Here is a 20,806-nt window from a genome sequence, read left to right as displayed (position 1 = left end):
CTTCTGTCAGCGCATTTCTTCAGAGAATTTTAGGCCCGCCGATTCAGGCCTACAATTTGGTTTAAATGACAGTTAAGAATTACAATTGGCAGTCCCTGGTGCAACCTGTCTTGACAGTGCACACATAAAAAAGTGAAAAAAGATGACTCCACGTCCAGATAATATGCAATAACAATGTTAGTTTGAATAAGGAAAGCCAAATCTAGATTCAAATGTAATATTCATTTTAGAAATATGAACAACTGGGGAGTAAAGCATACGAAAAAAAAAAAAAACATCAGCAAAATCCTTCATATAGCAGTAGTCTTTCCTTATCCCGGAGGCTATGGCCTGGCTAAAACCTCAATGCAGCAATTATTTGCTGTAATGACTGCAGTTGAAATAAGCCTGGAGATTTTATTAAACCAAATGAGAGAATCATCTGTGTATTATCACCTTATGATTGACAGTGACAAGTGTTGGGCAGGCTCGGATGTGAGCATGATGAAGAAGCTCTTGGCAAAGCTCTCGATAATGTTACCCCTGATAAAGTTTCCTGGAAAACCTCAGCCAACAAATGGGGAGGGAAAGCTCCACGCATATTAATTCCAATTGTCAGATCCCTTCAGTGGGGGAGAGGGGTAATCTGGCAGGCAGCCCCGGCTGCCCCTCCACTCACTGAGTGGCATTTTACACAACTAATGAAAAAGAAATCCATTGTGCTGATCATATGCATAGATTTCACTCTATAATAATGATGAAATAGAAATTTTCATAATAAAAGTAAAGGTCACTCGCTGCTGCAGCTAAGCTTCCTAAGCTGCAATCTTTGCAATAGTAGTTGTCGGGTTACAGCGATAAAATAGGAAGAAGGGAGACGTCAAGTTTTAACCCCGCAGAGGCCAAGAGGTGAGACACTGCAACCAAGCTACTACATACTGTTGCGTCTTGATCGTTTGTTTATCGTTCTCCAACACCAAACTATTAATATCTATTCAAAGTTGGATCCAGCAGGTCAGTCTCTTCCAATGTCCAATGGAGAGGTTAAAGGTCAGTCACACAGTTGTGATTTACATAGTCCTCTCCCTGACGCACAGTGCCAAAGCTAGTGTCTACATTCTTCGGGGATTTGTCTGGTCTAGTTAATAACAAACATGGAAATATGAACAGCCGCCTCTCCTCTCTTCAGCACTCCCATCCCGCCTATCTCTATATGTAGGTCACCTGGGCTTCTTGAGGCATATGAGCATGGGAGTGCAGGGCTGGAGAGAGGCATATCTCACCTCTGAACGACATTCACAGCATTATTATTGCCCGCTACGACTTCCACGCTGAGCCCCGTCTTCATATGCATCATACATTGGCATTTATTAGTGCCATGCACTAAGTACAGGCCATGTTATTGAATTTGAATATCAGCTCCTAGCCACATTCACAGGCCCTGGAAATATATTATATTAAGATGAAGCAATCTCATTTAATAACACCCAAACTAATAAAAGGAGAGCAGATTGGAAATTAAATTTATGAATATTGCTTGGCAGCAGGAGTGATCCAAAAAAGCCCAGCTTGGTCTGTCATATGCAGATATTTCTCTAGCTGTAAGCACAGGTGTTGGAGAAATTTCTGACTGTCTCCCCCACGAGTGTAATGTTGAGGCAGCAGCTATTTTTTTTGTCCTTTATGTTTGTCATCATTCAAAAGTGGAAAGCTGTGGGCTTCTTCAGTCTAACTGGACAGAAGTATTTTGATAAAATGAAATGGCAATGATTTGATAATCATCCAATCCTTGTATTTACCTGGATAATAAAAATATATCTGCCTCCAAAAAGTTCCCTAAGGTTTTTTTTAATTTTAAATCTTTTACAAAATAACAAAGTAAACAAACTAAAAATATTTTATATGCCCTTATCTCAATTCCACTCAGTGCAGCATTTGTTTTTCAAAAAAACAACAAAGTAAACAAACTAAGATATGTCTTCTGAAATTGCTCTCACATCGACTTAGTGTAGCATTAAAATAAAAGTACAGAACACTATAAATAAGTAATATAATCACAATTCCACTTCAAAGTAGTGTTATAGCGTAACTTTAGCATTTCTCAGTCACATCAAAATAAAATTCAGGCACAATCACGCTTGACACAGCATTATAGTAAAACAAATGAACTAAAAATGAACAACAAAAAAATTGACTCTCACTTAAAGTGCTGTAGAAGCTTAAGTTGAACATGACAAAGAAATCACTTTTCTACTTATTGGAGTAGCAACATTACAAGAAAAAAATACATTATCTGCTGCAAATCGGGCTATTTGTTTATGACCTGTGTGACCATGGATGTAAAGAAAGGGTCGGTTGGGGCATGTGCTCAAAATAATCGAGCCTGATCACTTAAAAAATGCATTGATCGGGCCCTATAAACATCCTTCCGATCCAATCGCGACATCCATAAAAATAGGCCAGATGCAGGATGGTGCTGTAACAATTACCAGTGCAGCATTTTGATTCCTTTGTATGAGCTAAGACTTTTTTTTTTAGCATTAACCATGTTGTGGTTCAGTTGTTGTTTACTTTAAACTAAAGGCGTACATCCTGGATACAAAAAAGTAAATTTAAACCTGTGACAAAATATAAAAAAATGCACCCGGCCAGCTATTTGAGAAGCCCTTTTCCAGTTCTGTCAAAAATCTTGAAACACTGGCTTTGTGAGGTGGCGGTCGTCCAACAGCAGTCATATCAGTCTGTGCCAGAGCTCAAATTATGGAATGCCACTTCTTCACTTTACTGACTCCGCTTCACGCGAGCCCGTAATTTTCCCTCTTGTGTCGTTGATGGACAACATTCTGTCGGTCAGTGTTTCACTGTTTTGTGTGCGTGTATGTGTGTGTGTGTACAGCAGCCTTTTGCCAAGACATCCGACGGGCCTGGTCCATCTGTGTGTAAATGTTGACTCCCGGCGGAGCTGTGACTGTCACTCATTGCCCAGCCCAGTGTAGTGCCAGGCATTGATCGCTACATATATCTTGCTCTGTACTTCCCAAACCTTCATCAACAGATGCGGCTGCAGAATTGATTAGCAGCGAGTCAATGACCAAATCTCTTTGGAAACATTTTTATTTATGTGTGTGTTTATGTGGATAGCTTAGAGGGCCATTAGCGGGATTACCTTTGAGGCTTGGCTGAACAACAGATGTTCAAGGACGACTCAATCAATTTGACTTACAAGAGGCTGCAGTTGCCGGAAACAAGTGATATGTCTGTAAGGGGGGAAAGAGGGGTTAAATAAAAACAGTTCACCGTGGTTATACACAGGTAGAGCAGAAGAACAGCAGAGTTAGACGTACAGCAGGGCCATTATTTACAGTGAGATCACTGACAGGTTCCCTAAGACGAGAACACAGTTAATGAATTAAAATCCTCTTGACGTTTACAAAATGATCAAAAGATTTGGTGGTGCTGTTTCAACTCTTGGCATCTTTATGCCCATTCAACTTATTGCTTCTATAAGTTTAATTTATTATCTTAACTCACCCTGCATTTGTTATATACAAATACAGGTATTAGTTTTTATTAAAAAAGAAAAAAAATCTGATGAACTATATATCATATTTATGTGTTTGGGTCTATGCTGAAAATCCTCACTATTTTAGCTGAGCCATACAAAAACAAAGTTACTGTAGCCTTTTAATATAATAAATACATATAGCACAAAACATGTTTTATTAAATGGATTTCAGCCCAAGCAAAACTGCATGGGTATAAGTAAAACATTTTCAATATAAGCAGCGCCAGCCTCCAGAAAGGCCCATTTTTAATTTGTGCAGAGTGGTGCATTCAATTATACAAGCATCTACATTGAATTCAAATTAATGTTTGATATGGATATTTTTATTATATTTAAATAATCTTGATTCAGCACAAAATGTATTATTTCTCTGAGAAGATCATGTTCTTTCATTCTTTTCAATTTTCCCCTTTCCTCTCATGAATCAAATGGTGAATAAATGTGTTGCAGAGACTCACGATCTGCCTTTCAAGTCAATGCTTATGCTTCCTTATCTGCAAACTTATTAAAATTAAGTCAGAACACAAAATGGTATTTAAAAAGTTTAAGTGAAACAATTTGCATTGGGAGTGTGTGAAAATGCTAATGCATTCTTTCACTAAGCCTCACAATCACTGTCATCCATTTCGAGCTCTGATTGTTTTCCACATGGATGCCCTCATTCATTATTGCAAAATTATAAACATAAAGAAGATCTCTGTATTAATATTTCTGCTTTTTGTGAAAGCTCAATCAACCATAATGTTCTAATTTTTTCTCTGTGAACCTCATTTTATATTATCTCACTACTCAAGGAATGGATGTCCCAAAAGGGATTTATTTCATTTATCAGGATTATTGAATTAAATTAAACTAGACACTTACCGCAAGCTGAACAGAGGTACCTTATCCACTTAAAAGGTAGGCCTGCTCTTCACTGCTGTTTAGGCAAACACATTAGGCAGCAAATGCCTTTTGTTGGCTGAGCCTAGGTTACTGCATAATTCATTTGTTCATTAAGGAAAAGCGTTGAAAGTGCTCGAGGTAAGTGGAAAAGGTCATGTATTGAATGGATCTTTAATTAAGCTACTTTACAACCACAGTTACACGACTGATGACATATGCGTTATGTTTGTTTACATGCAGAATAAGTGTGTGGAAAAGCAATATATAACAGAGAATTGATGAAAAGGGGGTAGGTGAAAAATATTTTACCCAAATATTTTAAATTTAATTAAATAATGTCCCCAAAAAACTATTAAAAATAATGTTACTTTGTGTATGTGTGTTGTGCATTTGAGTTTAGGGTAATTTTACATGCCAACATTTGAGGATTTTATTTCTTTTTCACATGCAGAAATTGCATATGTCTGTCAAATAAAGGTTTTTTTTAGAAGAGCAAACCCCTGAAAAATACAAGACTGGAGAGCATTTCAAGTACCAATTTGTTATTCTTGTGTCCAGCAGCAGATGGCAGGCTGTTTCCACTGATGAACCGTCTTCCAGCACAAGCACATGCTGAACTTCTGTACCCTGCCGCTGTGATGTTGGCTTCCCAGACCTCTTTGCTCTTGCCTGTGAAATGCATTCCCATTAAAAAGGCATTTTTAAAGCCAACACCAGTGCTATAACAATCATCTCCCCAAAGCCAAGCCTCCACACCCGGGAGCTCGGCGCTGCCACACAGGCAGACATGTGGCGGCTGCCACAAACAAAGGCCCCGTACTCTCCTCCCCATTCCTCTTCCCTAAGCTTCCACATGGTTACAGGCCGGCCTGCCAGGGGCAATTACACCCACAGCCCAGTGTGTGAGGTCTCACAGAGACCCCAATCACCACTAACAAGATCAAGGCTAACTCCCTATCACAGTCACAGTGTACAAACACACATACACCTGCGCGTGTGTGTATGCAAACGGTCTGTCCCCTCTCTCTTCAGTCTCTCTCTCTCTCTCTTGCTCTGTCTGGCACACTCTGAAATTTTAACACATTTGGAGTGGCTGTGGAAAGTATATAGCCTTTTTAAGAGCAACAAAAATAACAGGGTGACAATCACACTGTCAGACGTGGCTGTCTCATTTCACTGTATGTCATTAAGTTCAGGACTTTGTCTTGGTGACACTGCTACAGAAACACATCAACATATTTCATTGTTATCCACAAAATAAAATTCCATATTTAGATTATGGAAACATGACTAGCAGACACCAAAAAGAACACTGTCATCCATGCAGAGTGAGCTTGGGTTTAGCCTCACTTTCTTATAAAGAGTTATCTTAAAATGCGCATTTTTGCCGCTCCGTTAAAGATATACTATGCAGGACTTTCTGAAAACAAAACAAAAGAAACGAAAACACTTGTATACAAGTGTTTTGTGTTTTGTAAGTATATATACTTAAACAGACATAATCCCTCATTTAACTCTTTATTTAACACTAGAAGCATGCTGTGGTGTATTTTTCTAAAGAGATCTGCCCTCGACCTGTATTTTCTTCTTTTCTGTATTCGGGATGTTTATGGGCTTGTACTCCAACAGCGCTCAGGTAACGTTGCAGACTGTAAGCTGCAGGCATCCAAGAGACACAGCACAGAAAAAGACACAAATAAAGGGAGGCGAAATGTGAAACGAGTGTTTACTTTCACTTTCGCTGGCGATCGTGGTTATAAACAGCAACCAACAATCCTGCGTAGTATACCTTTAAATATAGAGGATTTTATCTGCAGAAACGTTACCGTGTTGCCCAGCAAATACTTCTGCTTTCCCTTGTAACAAGTACTGACATTTGTTTCAACCATGTGCAGTCAGTTGTTTTGGAGGAGTTGGTGTCACTTTTTTAAACATGATATTAGATTTTGGAAAAACACTCTTCAATCGTTGCATCTGAACCATTTACTGTTGGTAACAAGAGCGTACATTACTTTCCTCCTTATCAGGCCGAGCTGCTGGATGGGTGACCGGTGAGAGAAACCGTACCTCTGTACCCTGATACAGCCATCAATACCCACGAGGCCGTGTGTCATGCGGCAAGCAGCCTGAGCGGAGGTTCGCATGCCTCCTATGATACCTCGGTGAGAGCCCATGCTTCATGTCTTCACACCAAGCGCTGATGTGGCAGCTCGCTAAATAATTTGTGCTTCTTTACCGGGGTCATTGGATAGAGAATCTGGTTGTTGAATAATTAATCGAGACACAATCCAAGCAGCCGACTTCTGTTTCCCCCTCGTTTCAGCCAGATTGTCTGCCGCTGTGCCACGCATTCATGCTAACTCGCTTCCTAATTCATCTGGATTGGAACCTCCATCACAATATTTGTGTCGGCAGACTGGTGTTAGGAAGAGCATGTCCTGAGCATGACCCACAGGATCTCGAAAAAGAAAACCACACACAGCCGCAGAATCTATTTTCATTTTGTGGATAAAAATAAAACAAGCCCATTACGGCCATGGCTTTGTTTAGCTACATAATTGCTTTTCATTATTCAGTGCACAATTGATACCCACAGTGTAGGTTGAAAGAGGCGCAGTTGTTCAAGTGCGTCTGGAAATGAGATCTTTTATTGATACTGCTGCGTCTCAGATCTGATTCTTACAAATGCTGAGTGATAAAACTGGAGCCTGATTGTCTGTCTGTCTCTGTGAATACTAATGCCACTCTTCTGACTGTTAGATGGGCTCATGGTAGCTGGGAGGTTGGAGAAGATTTCCCATTCACTCAAACTGGCTGCAGAGTTTGGGGCAGGCAAAATGAACAAGTTATGCAAATCATAACTCTTGCTTTAAGAAATTGTTTAACATTTTAGGAAATAAGTTATTTCACTTTCTGGTGGAGAGACAAAAAGATCAATACCCGTCTTGTGTCTGTTAATACAAGCAGGGATTCAACCGGGCCAGGGCTGGTCAGGGCTCATCTTCAGCACATTGGCTCTACTTGGGCGGCCTGCATGTCAAAACAGCCACTGAATTTACAAGAGGGGACAAATAATGAAGACTTTATTGTAGACAGGGTGTCACAAAGTTTGTGAAGTTCCTCCTGACTCAATAACTCATAAAACTCAGCATTTTTTAAGGAAGTCTGGTACTTACTCTCTTACTGTGCACTTACTGTGCTCTTAAGACTGTGCCCCAAACACATCAGATCAGCTGCACAGAAGGGTAATATTGATTTGACCCAACCTTCTGCCCCAAGTCATGTTGTGAAACATTATTGTGTGGCTCCAACATGAACTGTATAAAAGTAATGTATGTAGCGACAATTAAGTAACTCATATGTATGTGGTTCCCTGTTATGAAGCCTCGAGATCAACGTTTTGGGCATCACCATCTTGGATTTTTGGAGGAAGAAGTGACCAAATTTGGACAAGAAGGTGGAGCTGTGGAGGAGAAAGGAATGGATCTGAATCATAGATTGTGGTGACACCTTGCAGACAGCCAGTCAGGTGAGTTCTTAAAATGTATGCCTTGTACGGTTGACATGAATATGACAATTAGCTATAGCGACCAACTTTTTTTTTTTTTTTTAATGAACGGGCAGTAAACATGTTTATTTCTGCTGTAAAGCTGAACATTTGGAGCCAGCCCCAAGTGGCTATTTTTGGCACTATTGGGTTGGGTCCTCAGCCCAAGAGGGTGCTGCTTTCTTTCAATCAGTATTGACTCCTGGGACAAATGACTCTGCAGTAGTTATATATATATTTATCAGCTCCAGTTCCGGTTGGCTCCAGTTGGCAGTGATGAAAATAAGACACCCACATGGGTGTGTTGGCTTCATTTTTCAGCCCCAGACTTTGCCATTTGTAAAAGACTCATTCATTTTACAACAGAAGAAAATTCTGTGCGCGAACACACTTTCTTAAAGTTGCAATGGAAAGACAGACAGACAGACAGACAGACAGACATCAGCACATGATGGAGAGGTGAACAATGCACACACTTAACTGCATGACCTGTTTCTGATCGAAGTAAATTAAGTGACAGTAAATCCATTTAATACATTAACATACAGTGGTAGAAGAAGTAGGCGATTCAGATATTTTACATAAGTAAAAGTAGTAATACTACAAAGTAGGAATACTCTGTTACAGTTAAATTCATGCAATCAATATATCATTCAACTAACAGTGAAAAAGTATTAGCATCAAAATATACATAAAATACTTGCCCTGAGTGTCATCAAACCTTAGAAAAGCCCCTGGTCAGCCCCCTCGCCAAACACATTTTACTCCTGAATATAGGACTACCAAGAGAAGCTGTGTATGTGCTGTGTGTGCTTGTTTCGTTAATCTGTACAAAAACCAAAGTGTAAAAAAACAATTCACATCCACAAGGTGTTGACTTCTTGGCCATTGTTAGGCACCCATTTGAGACTTCATAAAATGAATGCTCACATCAAACTGTCAGTTTGACACATCTTGTTGATAAGTGAGCTGTAAAGGTACTGGTAGTTGGAGATTCTTACTTGAACAGAGACAGACAAGCTGTTTGCCCCTATTTCCAGTGTTTGTGCTAAACTAAACTAACCACCCACCAGCTGTAACATATTTACAGGATAGACATGAGAGTGGGATCTATCTTACTGTTAGTGAAAAAGTTACTGGATATATTCCCCAAAATGCTAGTGCTGTAACCTCATTAAAAATTCCTTAAGCAAGGCACTGAATGCAGTACTGTTTTAATTCTAGGGATTTTCTAGATATGGATGTATGAAAAAGTGTGAATCCAGATTGCATTTCTTCCCGAGATTTCTGATAAAGTATATTTATAGGCACCTTTATTCAAAATGCCCCACAGTACCTTGAGTGCTTAATCGGTGAGCGTGACTGGCCCCAGAGGGAATCACACTTCTAAATCAGGCAGTTTTAGTGGCATGCTAGCGGAACCGTCATTGGGAAATCAGACACCGATAGCCAGACCCGTGTCAACGAGGCTTAGCTACATTATTTTGGCCCCCAGAACCAAGACCCCAATTCTTGTGTGTGCATTCCCCAAATACTTTCCCATCACTGCAAATCCCACTCACACTTAGCTGTCCCTGTGCTCACCACTGATAGCTTTCCACATCGATGTAAATCCTCACACTGATTTAATCTCATATTTTGCCCATCTTCGGTTGTTTCGAGGGGAAGTGGTGTACGACCAGGGCCGGTACCTCAGGATAATACCCCAACATGGTTGTCAGAGTCTGTGTCCCTTCAAAGTAGGCATGAGGGATAGGGCAATAAGTCTGAGGCACACTGTAAAAAGGACAGTAAGAGATAGAGCTTTTAAAAAAAATACACCAAGACAGGAGGAATGACACTTAGCCCTTAATCATCTCTGTGTCTGCAGGGATCCCCTGTACTTTTGTATCTATTGCAGATAATGGTCTTTCCTTACTTGACAGCATGTCTTTGCCGAGCCAGAGCTCTGTAACCAATGCTTAAGTGTATCAGGGTGACAAAGCGTTGCTAGATTCGGTGGTGTCACGGCTCATCATGTAGTGACATTGCTGACAGCTGTGGTGTTAAGACAGGGAGGCTGTTGAATGGAGTCAGAATAGATTCTAGTGCAGTAGACCCAACTTCTATAACAATGCCTTCCCTAAGGATCATGCTGCAATATGTAATCCAACAACACCAGCTGGAACCACTGGAAGACAAGGAAAGGAAATAATGGAAATCTTGGAATACAAACCAAAATGCTGCTTCAGTTATTGGAACTCGTGGATGCTTGTGTTTCAGGAGAAAAACCAGAGGCATAAGGAGTACAAGAATGACAATGTTTTTTGTGGGATAGATCTCTCACGCGCTATTGTGGCTGGTAGGCTGTCCAAGTTTGCTGGCTCCTTCCTCAGAAAAAAAAATTGGGGAGGGAAAAGTCCCAGCCATCTGATATAAACGCACCATCTTGAATCTGTCCAATCCCATCAGTCTTCTTCTATGAGCCTGTCGGAGGACACACGTCCCTGCCAGGTCCTCCACTAGTTTTAAGTGACTTCCTGTTTGTTGAAAACAGTACCGACAAATTGTATAATGACAAATGGTGGCCCAAACATCGTGGGAGCGTGCCGTCCCGGGACCTCAAACTCAGTTGCAACTAATTTAGCCTCAACCCCAAAACAAGCAGAACAACATGACAATGACCAGGCTTTGTCTGTTTCCACGCAAAAATGGTCTCTGAGGTTTGGCTAGATGTGAGGAGAACTATACTTGTAGTTATCCACTTTCTGCTGGGCTGTGAACAGTTTTTAGAAAGATTGCATTTAACACGACCAAGACATAAACATTTTATTCTAGCCATTTTTTTGCATTTAGGTCATTTGTTCAAACTGAAGCTGAGGGCAGAGCACTCAGTTTGGCGCCATGGTGTGTGTGAGAGACCGCATTAATAACTGGATTCCAGTATTTATGTTGCTGATCAGGATCCTGGAATAGATTACTGTCATCCTCTGTTAGATGTTAAGACAGGATGAACTCCTAATGTTAAAGAGTGATGTTATCAGTCATCTTTCCATCCAGCTGTATCAAATGATACAGTCTTGCTTGTGTACTCTGCTGTTATGTGATATCTTGAAATTTATCCTGATTTAGAGTTTCTGGCTTCCCCATTGCATTTCATGTACTTATACCATAAAGCTGGGCATACACTGTACAACCTGGGCCAGTTTATGACCCAGCTTTTGAGTTGCACGACTCATTTTAGAGTCAGACTGAAGTTCAACTTCGTTAGTTGTTGTTTCCCGTGCCATGCACAGGGGGGAGCAAGGACCAATCAGCTGTTCCCAACCGACGTTAAATTTCTGATATGGCTCTATTACAGTGTAGTGAATACCCATCTAGTTTAGCTAGTTAGAGGGAATAGAAACTTAAACTGATCTGTCTTTTGCAAAAATGAACTTTTAAGCTCTTTTTGAGACGTCTGTCTCTATTGCGAACCGTAACATCTGTAAGCAAACAAACTTCTACCTGCCTGCAGCATTGATGTATTAGGAGAACTTGATACAGCGTTGAACGGGGGGACTCGTTCATTCTAATGAAAGTTGCTCAGTGGCACATGATGCAAAAATGGTTCAAATGCTGTGTATACAATTATCAGGAAGATCTAAGGACGTTTGACACTACTTCCACACTGTGCAGAGCAAGCGCCAAACTTTTGGTTTAGCACTAACTTGAATGGGGATAAAATTATTGTAATCGCGCAGCTGTTTTAAGCTTTCAAAATGTTATTGGACCAAGTATTAAAACCCTAATAGTGAAAGGAATCATTTTGCAGGGGTTGTGATGCTCAAAAGATGTATCCACTGGTTTACGGACATCTCTTTCGCCATGTAACTCAATGGGGAAAAGTCTTTGTGGCCAGCAGGGCATTACGTCGGTGTAATTACACTTTTTGGCCATTATGTGAATGTTTATAAATATTTTTTTTTTCAGTAACTGATACAAAATTCATTAGGATAGGGTTTGTCAGTCTTTCTTAATGAAAGTTTAAGCTAAATGCTTGAAATTCAAAAGATCTTTCGTGTTTGAATTTTTAAATCTTCCCGATTTTAATGGATTTTTATCAAACCCAACCCTGGTTTCTGATTATATGACAAAATAGAGCAGTATAAGCTTCTCCTTAGCCCAGCACACCAGGACCTCCATCTCACAAATCGTCCATCGTCATGTCTGTTTAAACAGGCCTCTGTAATGATGGCGATGACTGTGTGCTTATATTTGGCTGGTCGACTTTGTCGCTGAACTGTAATGAATGTTTTGGAAATCTATTTCATCCCCCGACCATTAGCAGGCTGTGAACACTCTCTAATACCAGCCCAGGCCTCATTTTCCAGGCCTCTGATCGCACCGAGCAGTGGGCACCTAATTCGCTCAATGAAATGGGGCTTGCGATTACTGAGGCAGAGATTTGATATATCACGGGAAATTAGGTCGATTTTAATAAATTACCCATCCCACTGAATAGTTCACATATGCTTTCCATGGAGGAGGGTCTGTTTTGCCAGTGGGAGGCCTGGTTGTTTTAATACGTGTATTTAAGGATGGGGACAAGTGGTGAAGGAGGAGGTGGAGGGTGCATGAGTTGGCTTGGGGGTGCCCGCACCCAAAAAAAGGATGTCAGAAATTCCTAGTCACTAAGTGACTTTGGAGTCCTTGTAAACAGGAGCACTGAAGGCTCTGGCTTTATCTGAAGTCATCTTAATGGACTGCACAACCTCCACATCTAAATAATCTATATTCATAGCTGGACCTCCCAAAAAGCCAGTGGCCTTTCCATTGGCACATAGCAACTTGTCACACAATGCATGAGTAAATAAAATATGAGTAAGTACATTTTCACCATGTAGCATAGGGTGTATTTTACTTTTACGGCAGCATATTTTGCTCATGATGGAGGGTGAGCGAGAGAGAAGTCGAAATGCCTCCATAAATCATTCCTTGCGTTCTACCTCAAAAATAGTGCTCACATGATAAATGCGAGTTTACTGGAAGCATTTTAACTCTGAACAATGAGTCTGTGTGTGTGTTTGTGTGTGTGAGCGTGTCTGTGTGTGACAAATCTGGAAGCATTTTATGGTCAGCCGCAGAGGCCTCTGTGATTGGACAAGCTATGTCACTCCTGGTCTTAAAAGGCTTTGCACAACAGCGAGGGCATCCACGAGTCATCCCGCCATTTGTGGGATGAGAAATTCCACAGGATTCACCACGCAATTCGTTTCTATCCAAACTGCTTACTCAATCTGCAGGCTTTGCAGACACATGATTCACCTTGGTAATTTGTGATTGTGGTCTATAATCAATACCTGGAGCTTCACACTGACTAATCTGGAAATGGATTTGTCAGTATTATAGGACAATAGCTCTGAATCACATCACTTACGCTCTGATGTGTGTATATTCTTGTGAGTCAGGGAACTACTGCTTGTGGACTTTAAACTCAATCATTTTGGTGTCTGAATGACTTGGACAGGGGGTACAGTGTTCTCCTGTGTCATAGGTTGCACATTCACTAGTTTTACCTCAGCGATAACTAGATTCACAGTCCCATCGTCTATCATCTACCCCACTTTGATTGGGGAAGATATAGATTTTACCACCATTGGCCACATGGTGACACTGTCCAAGTCAGTAGTTTCCTCACTATTTTTCTGATGATGTTGGAATAAACTTTCCTCTGCAGGAGTGGCTATTTATCTGTCATTATGGACTGAAAACTCACCTCTTACAGAGTATGAAAGTAGAAAAAATGATCAGCACTGCCTCTAGGTGGCCCATAGAGCAAGCACACTAGAGACTACCACACGTAGCCAGGACAGCTACCTCCGGTGAAAGTGAAAATGAGTTACATCGCAGAGGTTGTGAAGTTAAAGAAACGCATCCACTGAGTTACAGATGTCTCTTTCACCTCGCAAGTCAATGGGAAAAGGTCTTTTTTGGGTCATGGAACATCACTGGACTGATGTTACACTGTTTGGCCACTACAAAAATTGGCTTCAAAGCCTGGTGCACTTCCTCTGGGCCTAGCAGAGATAGATCAAAATGCCCCTGGACATTAATGGATAAACTTGAGCTGTGATGTGTAGCATCAAAATTTATGTGAACAAATGTTGTCCTGTTTACCGCTAGAATTTGCTCCTCTTTATGAAGCAATGCTGGCCGCTGTGTCACAGTGCGAGTGAGCCAAAAAAAACATCATGGCATGTTTTCATTCTGCATAAAGGCTCCACAAATTCTCAGGCATCGTATCGAACCTGCCCTATATCAAATAAAAGGTTGTGAGTCATCCAAAGCAGGCCTGGTTGGGTGGAAATCTGTTTTAACAGCAGTGGGACCAGGTGCATCTGCCATAGTAAATAGAATATAAGCTGGTAGGTTTGTCTGGTTTCCAGGCTAATCCTCACTCTAGTTCGGCCTCACTTTAAACTTTATATACACGCATCATATTAGAAAAAACACATTAGCAAACAGTCACATATTCAAAAGACAAGAAGTATCACAAGTATTAATTTGGAGTTGTGTTTCTTGCCACCTAACAAGTGTAAGGCAAACATTTACTCTCCTTTTAGCTCTGTTTTTGTCTCCACCAACTCCTGAGAGAGATATCTGGCTCTTCAGCTAAACTCTCCACTATGCCTGCTATCATTGCTTATTTTGTGTGCCATCTGTAGCTCATCGTCTGAGACTGTTTTGCTGGATACAGTTTCTTGCAGTGAAATGTATGTTCAGGTGATATTCTCTGAGGTCTCATCAATACAAGCGACATCTTTTAGGTTACACATTACATTTAATCATTGTTAAAAGAAAAATATGATTTGATCTTTAAGTAATGAGTTTGCTTGACATGTTTATTTCTAAATTATAGAAAGCTTATTTTCTTGCAAATACCGTAATTTGCGCATGAGCAAAACAATCCAAAACAGTGTGATTATTTATCATACCGCAGTGGAAGCTATTGAAGCTGAAAACTTGAAAAATGGATAATCCTGGACAGTTATTATTCATTATCGTTAAATGATGTAAAATCATGCAAAGGCTTATAGGGTGGGATTCAGGTGAAGTTGTGGAAATTAACAGTCATAAAGCTTAAAAACAAAAAATATAAAATATAATATAATAATAGTTTAATTAAAAATATGTATACAGATGTCTTAAGAAATACATTTTGGAACTCTAGTCAGTAAATTCTCTTTCCCCTCATTTGTTAACAGTGTAAAACAATATATTATAGGACTGCAGGGTAAATATATCATTATGTTAAGATCAGGTAAAAGAGAAGAAAGTATATGTAAAGTTATTCTTGAAGATAGAAAATAAGAAAGAAATGAAAAATCACTTCAGTAATACGTTTACATATTCCCTCTTGCTAGTGGATGTTTGGGGGTTTCTTATAAGCTCTGTGAAAGGCACGCAGGGCTCCCAGAATTCTTCATATCACCACACTGCTCCTTCTGTATTTCACAAACCCATTCCAAACACCCCCCACCCCCCCACATTCAAGATAAATATGAAACCAAAAGGAGAAATTCATGCTTGAAGCAAGAGAACTAATCTCCCTCCTGCCTGTTTCACTCCTCTGTGTTTAATTGATAGAAATTGCACGCATCAAAGAAAACGCACACTGAGATTTAATGGGCATAAAATGGACATTAGCATTTTAAAGAGGCGGATTAACACATTAATCCGGGCAATTTTCATCCAGCACTTCCAATGAGATCGTCACAGCGCGCAGGCTCCTAATGGAGCTTAACTGGCTTTCTGCTTTAGTGCTGCTCTCAGGGATAACAGCAAAACTTTTAGTTTTTGGAGAGGGGGAAATGAAGAGGCTTAATTTGTGTGATGGCTCTTTCAGAATGGAGGTTTTACTTCGAAGCGAACAGACGTCCACATGACACATTACACAAGTTAACAGTGCCATCGGTGTAGTCTGAGACACTGCAGACGTGGCTTTCAGATGGTGAAACTGCCCGTGCCTGAAAAGCAGCAATCAAAGGGGCTGTTGTTGGATGAACATCACGGAGTTGACTTTTCATCCATGCTGAACATATGTGGTTTTGCTCAGAGAGGCACACTGGGTTGTTGAGCACAATCACTGTACATACAATAGAAGTAAGTACATGATTTTACCATGATGTGGGGCGCTGGGTCTTGCATTATGATCAAAGCACGTCCAATGTGCTCACCATCCACCCAGATGAAACTCATTTGGGCTGATACTTTGTGCATCGCATCCACAGATGCACGCTTGTTTGAGACACCCAGCCCCAAAGGTAAAAGACACACTGTATCCTCTGCGGTGGATTGTTATTACATATAACTTGTCAAACCCGAGGAAGGAAGTGGCTGCCAGTTGGTCCCAGAGGAGCTGTGTTTCATGTGTGAGGGACGAACCCATGATGAGCGCACACATGCTCATAAAGCATGTTCACACACACGTCGCACCACTGCAAGCCGTCATTAGTGACACAAACCCTCAGTGGCAGTGTTTAGACTACACTGAGCTCTCTTGATGCAATGTGTCCCCTACAATGGTACGCACTTTCATTTCCATCCCCGTACGGCTGCTCCTCCCTTTTGTTCGAGTCATTTACACCGCAGTTTATGCACACACAACATGTAAGCCCGCTGTACCTCCATGCAAAGAGAATGTAATGTAGGTCATCAAACAGAGTCGACTGGGAGAGCGCTGTTGTTTATGAGCGACGAGGCAGCCTCCAGAGTAAAGGACTGATGTGAAAGGAAGGGGTGTAAAAAAAACAACAGAGGCAAAAAACACAATGGAACAAACAAAAGCTTCTTCGACAAACTGTTAAAACGTAGAGTGCGTCTGTTTTGGGTGTTGTCACTGGTGGAAAGAGGTGCGGGAATACAGAAACACTGCTTTCACGCACTCCATCTCCCCCTATCTCACGGGCTCTGGTGAATAGTTTATGCTACGTACCTTCCATTCACCTCTGCCGTACTTTCCGTCCCATTATTGCTTCAACATGAGATTGCACTCAAGACAATGTTGGAATTTTTGATAACATGGATTGTGAAACTGAAACACTGTTTTGAATTAATAAACAACACAGTCTGGAGCTTTTAGAGCAGAATCCACCCCTTTTTTTCTGCTGCTCAGTGTATTATTAGTAATATTACTTATCATCCTTTGCCTGTTGTCCAGTACTGTCTGAGGGATATCAGAGAAAGCTCTCAGCTTCCTAGATGGGGACTGGAGATGGTTGTTTCCTGTAACATGCTCTGGCAGGGTGCTGTGATTTAAGTCAGCCCCTGAATCTGCAACACAAATGACATCTGAAAAGACAGGCTACACTCAAAGCATGGTTTCCCCATTCTCTCCGCTACCTTTGTCTGAAAGCATGCGACATCTCCATACGCAGGTGCTGCGCTGTAAGTGTTAAGTTGTGCTCTGGCCTAGATCAGAAGCAAGAGGGGTTACACGGCATTCTTATTTAGGGAGAAACCTTTCACTGCAGTGAACACCATGGATGTATTAAGAAACCTGGAAACAGTATTGAATACGGGACCTTGATCTTTTCCATGAAAGTTGCTCAGTGGTACTTTAAGCCAAATTGTTAAACTGCTCTACCAGAAACTTCCGCCCAGAACACACTGCATATGTCAGCAGTGCGTGACAGCAACCTCGCCAAACTGGTGCAACATGCACACTTGTGATGTTTGCACTGGCAGCGTTGTTGCTGTGACGCTGCTGCAGAGTTGCCTGCTATGAGTGCTGGATTTCCACAATAATAAGCACGTTCCATTTATAAACTGCAATCTCCTGCATTGTCAACAACAACGTCCTGCAAATATTTCACAATTCAAAGCCTTGTGTCAACAAGTGAGGGGATTCTGCTGATAGAATTTATTTTGAAACAGAGACATGGAAGGTCGAGTAAAATGAATAAACTCGTATTTCTTTATATCTGTGACAGGTATAGACTTTGAAATTGTAGTGAAAGGAAGGAATATAGTCAATATGACCATTAAACGTCCATCTTCACTGTCTATTTTTGCTTAAAGCCATGCGCGTCACATGGAAAGAATCGTCAAGCCTCTATTTCTCTACATGTGCTGCAGCTGAGCAGCAGCTGAGCAGCAGCTGAGACGTGCTTGAGCAGTGCTACTCACGCCAGCAGTGTGCCCCGGGCGTACTGCTGACCCAGGCGGCAACTTCAGGTTTAGCACTTTGCTAACATGAATGGAAATAAAGTGATTTAATCTTACAGCTTCTCTAGCCTTGTCAAATATTATTAGACCAAATGGATCATGATAGTGAAAGAAGTAATGTTACAGGAATTATAATCAGTGTTTAATTTGGAAAATAGGAGGTCCCAGAATAAAGAGAGGGGGATGTTTCAGGTTTCAACTAAACAAACCTAAACAAAGCACTGTATTCACAAACATAGCAATATTTACATAGATTTATTAATCAGAGTATTTTGTCACTCAAAATCAGCAGGATGAAATGCATAGAAAAAGCTGTTAACAGTTTGCAGCGTGTGCTTTCCATCACCGTTGCGTAACTTCTTTGTCTTGTCCACATCAGAACAAGCAAGGTAAATGACGTCTGTCTATCTGTACCGTCATCTCTTTTCAGCACTACAGACAGCGCCGCACCAACACTCCACCTTTAATATAGCTACAGGCATGCGTAACAATTTCACCATTGAGCAGCAAAAATGTCCACTTGCTTGTTAAAGTAACTTAAAGTAATCATACGCTTGTTTCTTTACTCCCCGTTTTTGGGCAGTTCTGTGTCCTTTTTCTGTCCATGACCTCACTGGGGTCTCCAAACTATTAATCTGTCGAAATGACTTGGGCCTGCTTAGGGTCTGACTGGCTGGCTAGTTTGAGGAAAGTCAACAAGGTTGTGGTTTTTAGCCATTTTACCAGTTTCCTCCTTGCCGCTGAGGGCAGACTGTCTTAATTCAAACCGCAGTTTCAAATCACAACATCAGCTCACTTAACGTGCACAAAATTCCCAAACTCCACGAGCTGCGTGACCTGAAGTGCCCAGTCTCCCTCTCTCTCTTTCCCTCTATTTTACAATGCAACTGACTGATCTACAATAGGCAAACAAGGGATTTTTCTGTGACTTCAATGGGAAATAAAGACTAATAAGACAGATAACATTAAATATTAGACAAAAATGTATTTACATATTTTCATAGTGACACAGGAGGTGCCAGATCCAATTAAACAGGTACCAGTCCCAACGTGGGAGGTGCCGGATCCTGTTCTCATGGCAGGATCCGGCACAAATTCAGCCCTGGTTATAATGCTTGAAAAAATGTAACCGGTGATTCAGTCAGTCAGTCAGTCAGTCAGTCAGTCAGTCATTTTCTGTAACCGCTTGTCCTCTTAAGGGTCGCGGGACCGTTGATTTACAGACATCTCAATTGCAATGTAAGGCTATGCAAAAAAGGGCCCAAAGGCATCAAGTGACAGAGTCCGGAGTTGAAATTTCGCTGCTTGGTCACTATGAAAAAGGCTTCAAGGCCCAGCATACTTCCTGGGGGCCTGATGGATCTTGACAGAAAAGACTCTTTTGCCAGTCATGAATTTATGGCAGTTTTTTAAAGCTCTGCTCGCTCTTCCACTCTCCTGAACAAACACAGAAACTCAATCAGCCTTTCATTTCCAACACATGTTTACCAGATTAAGACAAAGAGACCCCCTCGACCTCCTCTGTGAGAGATAATGTTCACATTCCTATGGCAACCGCTCTGTCATGGTCAGCGGTTTCTTGCCAGACAATAAAACACACAAATGCTGCATGCTGATCCAAGATGTCAGTAACAACAAAAACCCCAACCAGTACGAGTCTAACCTCGCTGATCATGATCCACCACCTTTCCATAAAGTTTTAATCAAGGAGTCCTTTTATGCAAACACAACTTAATTAATGGTTAAATCTCAAAATGGAAATATTTCTAATGTAATAAGAGGTCTGGTATGGAGTTGATCAGAGAGGGAAAGAAAACACGCAGAAAGATGTTCACCCAGGGGCTAACTATGGCCAGTATTTGAAACGCCATCAAAGATCTGGTCTTTCCTTCATCCTTTGAGAGTAATTACACTTACTGTATCTGCTGCTCAGTCTGATTCATGTTAGCAGCTTGAGAGACAGCCAAGGCACTTGGACGAAAAGGACAGAAATTTATAGCGCAACGCTTGTCTTCTCATTTGCCTTGGCCGGGCTCTCGACAGCCTCAAAAAGCTGGTAAGCTCAGATACTTTGAACCGTATGATAAGGATCAGCTTAAGTCAGACAGACGCTATGCTAAGAAGAATCCAATTTTACACAAGTGCTTTCAAAGAAGTGCGACATCCGTAATTGAATATAGAGTACCCCGATCAAGTGATCAAAGCAGGGAGCTTGCACACTTAATGAAAATAAATAAAGCTAAAAAATGCATTTCTCTTTAGTGACAGAAGGGTTTAAAGGGATGCTGTTTTATCCTTATTGCTGAGACCTGTCTTTTAATAAGGATCATAATGAGGGGGTTCCTTTTAAAAAAAAATTTTAAAAATCACAAGCCTTCCGAACAGGAAGGAATTTGATTAGGACAGCCGGCTCCGTTCGTGTGCATGTGTATGGATGTGAGTGTGTGGAATAGATCCATCCATTCCTGATGTGGCTCCCAGCAGTCGACAGCTCTGCCAACCGTTGTCATTTTCTGGCAGCCAGATTACTCTTGGGGTGGCATTTTCACAGTTGTCAAGTGAGGATTTAATGGCCAATTATCCTCAGATAAATATATCTCTGCTGAGGAGAGGGAGCCATCGTTGGAGTGGGAGACTATCGC

At 41.1% G+C, this 20,806-nt stretch overlaps 1 long non-coding RNA gene across 1 annotated transcript in view; it reads left to right on the top strand.

The window, feature by feature from the left end:
- LOC148190449 (uncharacterized) overlaps positions 1–20,806 on the top strand; it is a 33,128-nt gene that overhangs the window by 2,499 nt on the left and 9,823 nt on the right. The window contains exons 3-4 of the long non-coding RNA XR_015777037.1: positions 6,457–6,591; positions 7,814–7,958. This is a non-coding gene — a long non-coding RNA (uncharacterized LOC148190449). The remainder of the gene's footprint in view (positions 1–6,456; positions 6,592–7,813; positions 7,959–20,806) is intronic.

This window comes from Plectropomus leopardus, chromosome 1, assembly GCF_026936395.1.
Source record: "Plectropomus leopardus strain MGB_pleo_1.0 chromosome 1, ASM2693639v1, whole genome shotgun sequence".
In the NCBI taxonomy this organism is placed as follows: Eukaryota; Metazoa; Chordata; class Actinopteri; order Perciformes; family Serranidae; genus Plectropomus; species Plectropomus leopardus.
Note: the sequence above shows the minus strand (reverse complement) of the source record. Positions and strands in the feature narration are given on the sequence as shown.